This window comes from Rhopalosiphum padi, chromosome 2 (assembly GCF_020882245.1).
Source record: "Rhopalosiphum padi isolate XX-2018 chromosome 2, ASM2088224v1, whole genome shotgun sequence".
NCBI classification, from domain to species: domain Eukaryota; kingdom Metazoa; phylum Arthropoda; class Insecta; order Hemiptera; family Aphididae; genus Rhopalosiphum; species Rhopalosiphum padi.
Window position 1 is genome coordinate 70606830 of NC_083598.1, and position 10710 is coordinate 70617539.

General features: G+C 24.5%; 3 non-coding genes across 3 annotated transcripts; all 3 read left to right on the forward strand.

Moving 5' to 3' along the window:
- The first annotated feature begins 6603 nt into the window (after positions 1-6603).
- On the forward strand, positions 6604-6676 carry Trnav-aac (transfer RNA valine (anticodon AAC)). The gene has a single exon. It is a non-coding gene; the product is annotated as a tRNA-Val (tRNA).
- A 2011-nt stretch (positions 6677-8687) lies between these two features.
- On the forward strand, positions 8688-8760 carry Trnav-aac (transfer RNA valine (anticodon AAC)). The gene has a single exon. It is a non-coding gene; the product is annotated as a tRNA-Val (tRNA).
- A 1256-nt stretch (positions 8761-10016) lies between these two features.
- On the forward strand, positions 10017-10089 carry Trnav-aac (transfer RNA valine (anticodon AAC)). Its single transcript has one exon. It is a non-coding gene; the product is annotated as a tRNA-Val (tRNA).
- The last annotated feature ends 621 nt before the right edge of the window (positions 10090-10710 follow it).

Here is a 10710-nt window from a genome sequence, read left to right on the forward strand (position 1 = left end):
ACACAAAAATTAATCATGGTGGTTAGGTTTTTTATGGAAGTCGATCCTCAAAAGTGAAGAATATTTTTAGTAGATCGCGGCCAAAAAAGTTTGGCCGCCCCTGTTATACACTGTATATTATATAGTAGTATAAATATTTACAAAATTAAAAAAAAAAAACAGTTATGAAATATTTGAAATTAGAATATCATTAAGTATCATAAAGCGAAAATTATTATGACTGAAAAAACTTTACAATTTAAATTATAAAATTAAATAAAATGGTATTGAGCTAATCGGTTAAATAAAGATGTGTAAATAATTAACTATTTATAAGATTTTAAGTGAAAGTGATAATACCCTAAAATATATAAAATTGTATCATAGAATCCATAAGCACTCGTATAAACTCGAATTATACCAGTAAAAGTGTACCGCATGTTTATATATATTAGGTACCTATACTACTAAAATTATACTAAAAAATAAAAAGCGTATAAGTAGTCCAAATCCATAAAGAGTCTTAAAAACTATACTTGTATATGTATAATTTTTAAGTGCAAAACGCAATTTTAATTTTTTGATTTTAAACTGAACTTTTAAATAATATAGCTACTAGTTTATAATTACTTATATTTTAAGACTTTCATAAAAAATATTATTATTATTATTATTATAAAACTCACTATTATATTTTTCAAAAACCAAAATATCTGGTTTCAAACGATATAAACTAGATAAATACCATCATAAAAAATATAAAAATCCTTTTTATTTTATAAGTACCTAATAATATACTATTCATTATCTTCGTATTATACAAATGTGATTCATCGGATTTTTATTTTTAATTTTGAGTAATGATACTTAAGTTAAAAGATATTTGAATGTCTTAATAATAAAAAAATAATCATCTCTATAATATATTTATAAAACCATGATAACGTTGAATATCGTTATATCATTATAGCTGTTGCAACGTATGTAGGACGAATAATTAATTTCACAATGCTATAATATTAACAAATATAATATATGCCTGACTAGTTTAGGTAAATAACACAATTTTGTATTGTTCTTACAATTTAAGTACGATAATCAACATAAGATAATTTTACAGGGCGTAAGTAACACGTAACCTTCATAATATGACAGAACAATTTGAACCCATTTTCCATCATTTTGTCTGCAACAATTGCCATTCCTATTCTATTCCTTATAAATGCATATCTTATTCTATCATATCTAATCACTCTACATAATATCAACCTTAGCATTTTAATTTATTTACAATAGATATAAATTGTGTAATAATTAATGAAATAAAACTAATTAATGCCTACGATTTTATTTGATTTTATTGATTTATTATAACTTTTATTTTAAGTTGTTCACTTATTCAAGTGCAATAATAGTTTATGAGCTCTTGCACCAATTAATTCTTAAACTTTATAGAGGACTTGAATCCAACTACAATATTAACCAAATGTAAGGTACAGTATCTCTACAATCTCATATAGTAATTTTATATATATTATACCAGATCTCAACCATTAGTTTCTAAAAGGGTTTGGATGATTTAAAAAAAAAAAATAAGATCCAGAAAATGTTATACATTCTTACATTCTAAAAAATAAAAAAAAATAAGCAATTGGATTCTACTATATTAAACCTTAAGTGTCGATTGATTCATTTTAATTCAATGCTAGGTATCTCATCGTATACGACACAAAATTCTGAGCAGAAACGATTTGTCATCCTATATTGGTGAGTTTATATTTCATGATATGTTTTTTTTTTTTTATAAGTTCATAGCTATTATAGAGTAATTTATTTTAATTTTAGTATTACGGTAGGTTGATATTTTTTTTTCTTGTCAAAAATATTGCATTTCTTATATTATTAATATTAAATTATTATAGTAATATGTATTTATATCATATTATATTACTGTTATTAACTCTGAAATTTATAAAAATGCATACCTTACCGTTAATACCGTAAAACATTATGTGAATAAGGTCACAGTATAAATACATAATACTTATCATAAAATAAATCAATATAATATTTTGAAAATGTCGTTACGTATTGATAACAATATAATATATGTAAAAGCTTTAAATCCTAACATCATTTTTCATCGTTAATGATTTCATTAAAATTTAAAAATTTTAAATGTCTACAAAAAGAAAATTGTGTTTCTTAATTTTTCAGAGTTTTTAGTTCTAGTATGAAATACTTATGATGAATATTGTATTACATTTTTAAACATTAGCTATAAAAGTTGAATTTTGTATACGTTTTTTACTGCAAAACACTTGTAGTTTGTATTTTTTGTAATTTTTATATAACAAACCATTACTACCCAATTATTTAATAAAATTGAATCCAAGCCACAGTAAATTGTGTTTTTGATACTATGGTATGTCAATCAAAATCGATATCTGTGTTCGACTGTAAATCGATTTTCAGTATACAATATTTACATAGGTACCATGCAATGGAGTAGTTACTTCACTGATGAATATACTTATCAGTAATCCGAATGTGAAATATTTGAGTTATTAAATGTTAAAATAAATTAAATAATTAAACGCGACGGTTTCGGTTATCAGATTTCATCAAAAGCGTCAAAACGATTAAGTACAACTACTGTTAAAAAAGTACTACAAACTATGGTCAAGCACGTAGTATATGAATGTGAATGACAGCTATCGCCATTGTGACACGTCATATCCGAGTATTTTATACTTAAAATGACATCCACTAACATAGGTCATATGCAGGTTACTGCGGTCAACAATCACGCTAAATTAGTTCCTATTCGGCTTAACATTTATTATAGATTATATATTATTTATAAAGAGTGATTATTTTAATAGTGAATAGTGTCGACCGAAAAGCAACAACATTTTATGAAATTGTCTTCTTCAAAAATGAAAATGTTATAAGTATTATTTAATGTAATGTTATATTTTTAAATTAACTATTTATTCTTAATAATAAAACCGTAAATAATAAATCATTATTAATAATAATAATAATAATAATACAAAAAGGTTCTATTTACTTTTTCAAATATTCCTTATAAATTTTCAATAGCGCATGTTTTAAACTAGAAATTAGTTTGATACAAGTGATAATAGTAACAATGAATGCGATACACAAAGAAAAAAGGTTGTATGTCTTTGCAATTAACATATTTATTATTTTTTTAATATATTAGATCCTTTATACTTCATAACATTTTCAAAGGTAAAAAGGTTCTATCTTGAATAAGAAAAATATTATTAAGAGAACGAGTCCTATTCTCTATTATACTACCAATAACACAATAATATGAATAATGTAAATATAATAATTATTGTTTCGTGATCAAAACAAAGATTTTTTCCTACAAGCCAATCGGAGATATTTGAGTGTGTAATTTTAATTACCAATTATTTTATAGTATATTAATTATTTGTAAATTGTATACTTCATGAAGCATTTTGATTCCATTATTATTTTCATTATATTTTATTTTATTATTGTTAAATTTATTTAATGTTGCGTTATAACATTATACTTAATAATTTAAATAAAAAGTGATTTAATAAAATATTAAAGGATGTTTAAAATAAAATTATATCATATCATATTAGGTATATTATGTTGGCATGACTGATAACAATTGCGTGATCTGCTATGGGGAAAATAGATTCTATCTATAAAAATAAAAAATATTTAACGAGTAAAATGGTCCTTTTTATAGAACCTTCTCACTCCGAATTGTTCTTTTATTTTTAAAGATTTAACTCAAATAGTGAAATGCTATATTTGCATGTTATATTACTATAGAAAACATGCTTGATATTTTTGTATACATTATAAACAATTATACCTATATGACAAAAAAAATATTTCACAACCAACCTTAAAAATGCCCTCCTGAAAAATTAGAAATCTTGACATGGAACCATTTTACTCTTATCACGCGCGTTGTTAATTTAAAACTAAAAAATAATAATTATAAAATAAAGTAAAAAAAACATTAACGTTATACATACGTAATTCAAATTTTACAAAAAAAAAAACATTTATCTTAAAAATACAATGTTTTAGGTTAAAATAAGTCACCTCTTACTATCTACTTAAATAGAATCTAATTTATTATTTGAAATATAAATAATATCGAATTCTGTTTCGCATGGAATAATAATTTAGATCCCAAGTCAGATGTTTCTGAAATAAGACGAAACCCATCTCACGTATAAAATATGTAAAATATATTTTATTATTCATTCTATAGCTATATAACATGAAAATTATTGTAATAATAATATACTAGTTAAACAATTTAAATAATTATAATACGATTTACATTTATTATAAGTCGGATTACGTTGTTATAAATTATAGCACAGAGCATTTATGTATAAGTAAGTACTTATTCTTTGTAAATTATGAATATATATTTAAAGGAAATAAAATTATCGAAACTATAGTTGCCGTTAATACAACGCAATATGTAAAACTTAATCAGAGTTTACATTTTAAGAAATAGCCGTATCAATAAAACCGAAATGAAATCAAACGTCAATGAAAAGAACAGTGAGTTGATGTGAGAGTGATTTTTAAACGTGAGAACAATAAATTTAACTACTTCTGGGCCAATTACACAGACGTCAAATAACTGTAGAACAGCTGCCAATCGTTGAACATCAAACATAACAGGCTATGTCACTTGCCATAGCTAATGTTGAAATTAAATTTTTGGGAGATTCAAACAGTGTAGATGAGAATATTTAAAGAATTATTTTCTCTAAATTCAATTGCAATGTAGTTCAACTTAAGGAAACAATAAACAAAATGTTGTAAACAATATTGCGTTAAACAAAGTTGTTATAAATAGTAATAAGTACAAAAGTTTGTAATAAATATCCGTTAAAAATTACCGATTGTGAGATTATATCTTATTCCTAATTTTTTTTTTATCGTATTTATTTTAAATGTATATAATATTATAATAATTTGCATAATCATTTATCATCATTCATCATTATACTGGAGAACTTCCACAAATAATGATTGCAATATTACGTTATACGAGAGTGACATATTTGGGACATTCGACATATTATTTGGTAAAATATATAAAGTTGTGCTTTTATAAATTTATCGATTTATTTTTATTTTTAACAAAGCGATATCGCACAAGTGAATATATTTTATCACTTGACGATATATAGGGAAGTACGTGAGAGACAATACGACGCGTACAATTTTACGTTTTAAATAATAAAGAAAAAACGCACTTAAACGCTAGAAGGAGAAAGCGTATTTTCCGGTCGACTGCGATCGCTGCAATATAACAAAAAACAAGAATATTAAGGATTAAAACAATGGTGCAGCGGCCAACAGTTCATTGTCGTTTTTAAAAATGAATTATTGGAATAGGTAATAACTTAGGGGATAAATCCGTAAAAGTATTGCCATTATACATATAACTCAAATTCATATATCAGCAATAGATATGATTGATAGATGCTTGATAGATACATGCTTTGATAGATTTGTGTGATTTTATAACTAAAAGATATAGGTATTTATTTAAAAATAAAATAAGCGTAAACTGTTTTTATATCAACTAATATTTGCTGAATGAGATTTAAAAAAACTTATCAAAAGTTTTCAGTATCTTTGAAAAAAAAAGTCTGCCCATTAAATTTAATTAGAATGTCAGTGCGTTTGTACGGAATTCCTACAAAACTTTCTGTATCTTTAATTATCCTGTTGATGATATTTTAAGTACAATAACATAATATTTAAAAAAATTAATTATCTTTATCATTAACGTTTTAAAATTCACAGAGTGATGATGAATGTATTGATCTTACAATGATGTGTACCCATGTTGTTTTTTTTATATATATACGATTAATAATACAAAAATACTTTGACTTTAAATTTCGATATCTTTTCTGATAGAAAAGTGAATCTAGTTGGTTAATTGGTACTTTTATGAGGTCGAAGTTAAAAATGTTTAGTACTTTTTATTATAATAGGGAAATGAATAAGAAAAAAATAAGGAAAAACGGAAAATTTAAAAAAAAATCACTATGTTAAAAAACTTGAACATTTAATACAAGGTCCCTCTCAAATTATTATTAGTAAAATTTAAAAGAAAAGTTGAGCCTAAATTCACAGTTAATTTTAACTTCCTTATAAGATGTTATAATGGAATCTAAAACATTTAAAAAATAATATATAAACATTTTTTTTTTGTGTGTAAACAATTATAATTTAATGCATACAATAAATGACTTTAGTCAATGACTAAGTAGACACTTGATATTTTCTGTACATATTTTTTAGTTATAAAGGAATGTATTATGATTAATATTTTCTATGATCATTGATCGCATGATAATAATTTAAACAAAAACCTAGAAAAAAATCGTTTAATGGATGAATAACAGTAAATAAAATAAAATAACAAAATATATTAGAGTGTATAATTAACACATAATATTATAATATGGCTAGTGATACATTTTGTATAAGCACCATAGTGTGTGGGTTTGGTTAATTTTTTGTTGGAGATTTTAATTAACTAAAAAAATGCTGGTAAGTTTCATCGTTTCCGTGGTGTAGCGGTTATCACATCTGCCTAACACGCAGAAGGTCCCCAGTTCGATCCTGGGCGGAAACAGTTATCTTTTACATATTTTTTACACACATGATCAGTTTTGATTTAACTCATGACTGGGCTTTGGCACCCCATACCAACCAAAAAACAGTTAACAGCCTTTAATAAACTGCAATAAAATTATTTTATATTTAATTTAAAAATTATTTATCATTATACCTAATTGTTATTAAGAACAAAAAAAAATATATAATCAACGAAAATAACATTAATTAAATAAATTATAGATTAAGTACTAACACATTAATAATGTTATCTTTGTTTATTAGTTGAATGATGCTTTTTTTGATAAACAGACAAATAAAGGATCACGCGATGTAGATTAGCTTATCGAAAAACTAAATCTAGTCTTTAATATTTTAAGATTTAAAAATACTTGATAAATAAAATAAATAATAATTATACACTTAACTCACATTTCCGAAAGTTTTAGAAAGCGTGAACGCAATTTTTAAGCATGAGGCGAATCAAAAATAAATCTCAACTAGTATGTTAGCGACAACTGTTCAATGATATTAGGTAATTTTTATTAATAATCAATGGGTATATGAGAATGATATTTTAAAAAATAACTTAAAATCGGTTCTTTTTTTTTTAGTAACAGTATTAAAACAAAAAAAAAATAGTTTGAAAATAATGCAAACTGTAACCTACAAACAGGGGTTAAAGTGGGGGACGCGAGGGGACTCATTCCCCCTACCACTAGCCCTAATGGTGATTAAAAAGCGTCCTTTTTAACATATTATTCGTAACAGAACGCTCCAATTATAATCAAACATTAGTCAATTTAACTCAGAATTCCGTTAAGATTAAATCTTGGTTTCATTTTTTATGAATTCATGTTATTTAATGTTAAAGAAAACAATCATTAACGAAAATACAATTTATGTTCCTATTTAATATTTATGGTTTTTTTTTAAAAAAAAGCTCTTTATTAAATAATGTAAAATTGAAAAATAAATGTGAAAATAAATATATATATATATATAGGTAAAGTGTGAATGTGTGATTTTTTAAGCATGCTCGCCCCACCATGCGTAGCATTTAATTTTTTCTTGTGCAATTTAAAGTATTAAAAACACTACATTTTTATGATTTAAATATTTTTTGTCTGGGTTTTCTTAAAAGACAACCAATACTTTACAACTTAATGTTATGAGAAAAAATATAAAATTTGTATAAAACGTTAGTTATTCTTAAAAATGTAGTATTATTTGCGATTTAAATTTTTCATGAAATAAATTACAAATTTGAACATCATTCAAGGATAAAAGTGGGATGATTATGTTACACATAATCACTGTTTATACAGCGTTTCATGTATGCTTAAAACAGTTAAAACTATATGGAGACATTAGTCCCCCCCTAACTGGAATATTTTCCCACTTTTAAGGCCTACCTACAAACTTCATGTTTTTGGCTAATTCAACCTATGTACCGCATTATTCGCATTAATAATATTAAAATCAATTATTATAATAATAGCAATATAAAATGAAATACATCACGAAACATAGGTACCTATTAATACTTATTAATATATAAGCAATAAGCTGATACGCAGTCTTCGCTTGGTATCGTTATTTGTAAGCAATTATATTTATTATTGAATTCAAAGTTAACATTAGAGATTTACCATTTCAAAAACGTACCTATACTCAATGACAATGACAACGTTCGGCACTTACTATTATACAGCAGAGTGATTACCCACTGTCTCTCCTCTCTTTTTTTTTATCAACAAATCTTTTTGGTTCTAAAAAGCAATTTATAAAATAATATTTTGAATGGACATATAATAGTGTAGGTAATTATAGATCAGAAATCAGATATAATAAATATAGTTTTTTCAGATGAATAACATTAAATTAAATAACAATTTTATTTTGTAAATTATGTAATGTTATGTAGTGATGACGATTGTGATGATGAATAGAATCTACCTATATTGTCAACGTTACTAATTTTTTGTCATAGATTTTAATTGATTAAGAAATTGCATTAAAGTTTCACCGTTTCCGTGGTGTAGCGGTTATCACATCTGCCTAACACGCAGAAGGTCCCCAGTTCGATCCTGGGCGGAAACATTCATATTTTATTACATGGTCAAACACCTAATGACCACGCTACACAATAAGTTTTTATCAACTTTTTTTTTTTACTGAAACCAATAAATAGGTACAAGTATAATGTATTAATGTATAAACGTGTAAAAAGTATATTTAGAAAATTCCAAATTTATATTATATTTCAATTCCATATCAGTATATCACGTGTATAATTCTACATACATAACCTACATTAGTATATTACCATCAATGTCATATTTATGGAAGGACAAATGAGATAATTGCATTGGGCCCACTCAAAAGAGGGGCCCACCGACTTCAGGCGTATAAAATTAATACTTTAGGAAAATAAAATAGATATGGATTTTATTTGGATATTTTGGTAGGTTATTAAGTATAAATGTATAATAGACTTAAAGCTGAAATCAAATTTGAATTAAATCATTAAACATTTAGTTTGATATATGTGTAAAAAATAATAATCAAAATACTAATTTTTATTTAAAAAAAAAAAAACGATGACTTGAATTTATATACTAACTTGAATAAATATTTAAAGTGTGATAATTTTGTAGGTTTTTGAAAATAAAAATATGTTATTCTAATATTCTATGATCCAACTACTCATTTATAAACAGCTAATTACATATAGGTAACATTAATTTAAAAATATATTTTGAGTACATTTTATTTTGGCATTGAAAAAATAGAAATGAACAATTTGTGGCCCAAAATTGTAAATTGTATTGGACCCATGAATTGGTAAATAAGGCACTGTATATTACAATATGTTAAGACATAATATTATCCTTTAGGATCAAAAAACTAAGTTATAATCTGAAATAGGTAATTAATCTTAATGATAATCACAAAATAATTTCAAATTATTTATTTTAAAATGGGTAAAATATAAGTAATTATGATGTAAATCATGAAATCACCAACTGCAAAACATAATGACCCCAATATTTGTCGACTTCAAAATTAAATTGGCCTTTGAAAATTTGCGAGAATTGAGTAGAGCCATACACAATTTTACACATCTATTATATATAGGTAATTTAATAATACCAATTATTCAGAATAAATTATAACATACCGATTGTTCTATATTATTATAAAAAAAATAAATGTGTGCAACTTGTTATACTACAATAATTAATACAAATAATACAATATATTTCAATACAAAACAATATTATGATACAAAAAACAGTGTCACCCTTACCAATCGTTTATTTTAAAACATATGAACTCATTACACGTCATCATACGTTTCCGTGGTGTAGCGGTTATCACATCTGCCTAACACGCAGAAGGTCCCCAGTTCGATCCTGGGCGGAAACATTGATTTTTTTGCATTTTTTTCAACATCTATATGAAATATAATATGTATTCAATTTAAGTTGTATAATTTAACTTAATATTTTAAAATAAATTATTGTTACTACTCATAAAGATATTGTATACAAAACATAAAACTACAGAATATTCATAATTTATAATCGTCTAGCAAATTATTTGCTTTTATTTTAGGTAATATTATATACGTACTGTACAAAAATAAAATCCAAGAAAACCAAAATTTTTACCAATAATAGATTATGCACCATAAATCACAACTGATGACAATTTTTTGAAACCACCAAATAATTCAAATACGTTTTTACATCATTAAATACAAAAATTTGTAATATTTCTTTAGCTCTAGCTCAGGCCAAATAAATAAGTTTTACGGACCGCCAGTTGCCTATTCCTGTTATATAGTATATAAAATAAATATATTATTTACACGATATAATATTTAATTGGTAAATAACGAATTTAGTGAATAATATTTATTTAAATTAATTTCGTCTCCGTTGAAGAGACTTCCGTTAGGAGTAGGCCTATTCCGTTCTACTTAATTCACGTAGTGAATGTGGATAGTATTTTTAAAGATGTATTATAAATATTTGTAAAACAAAT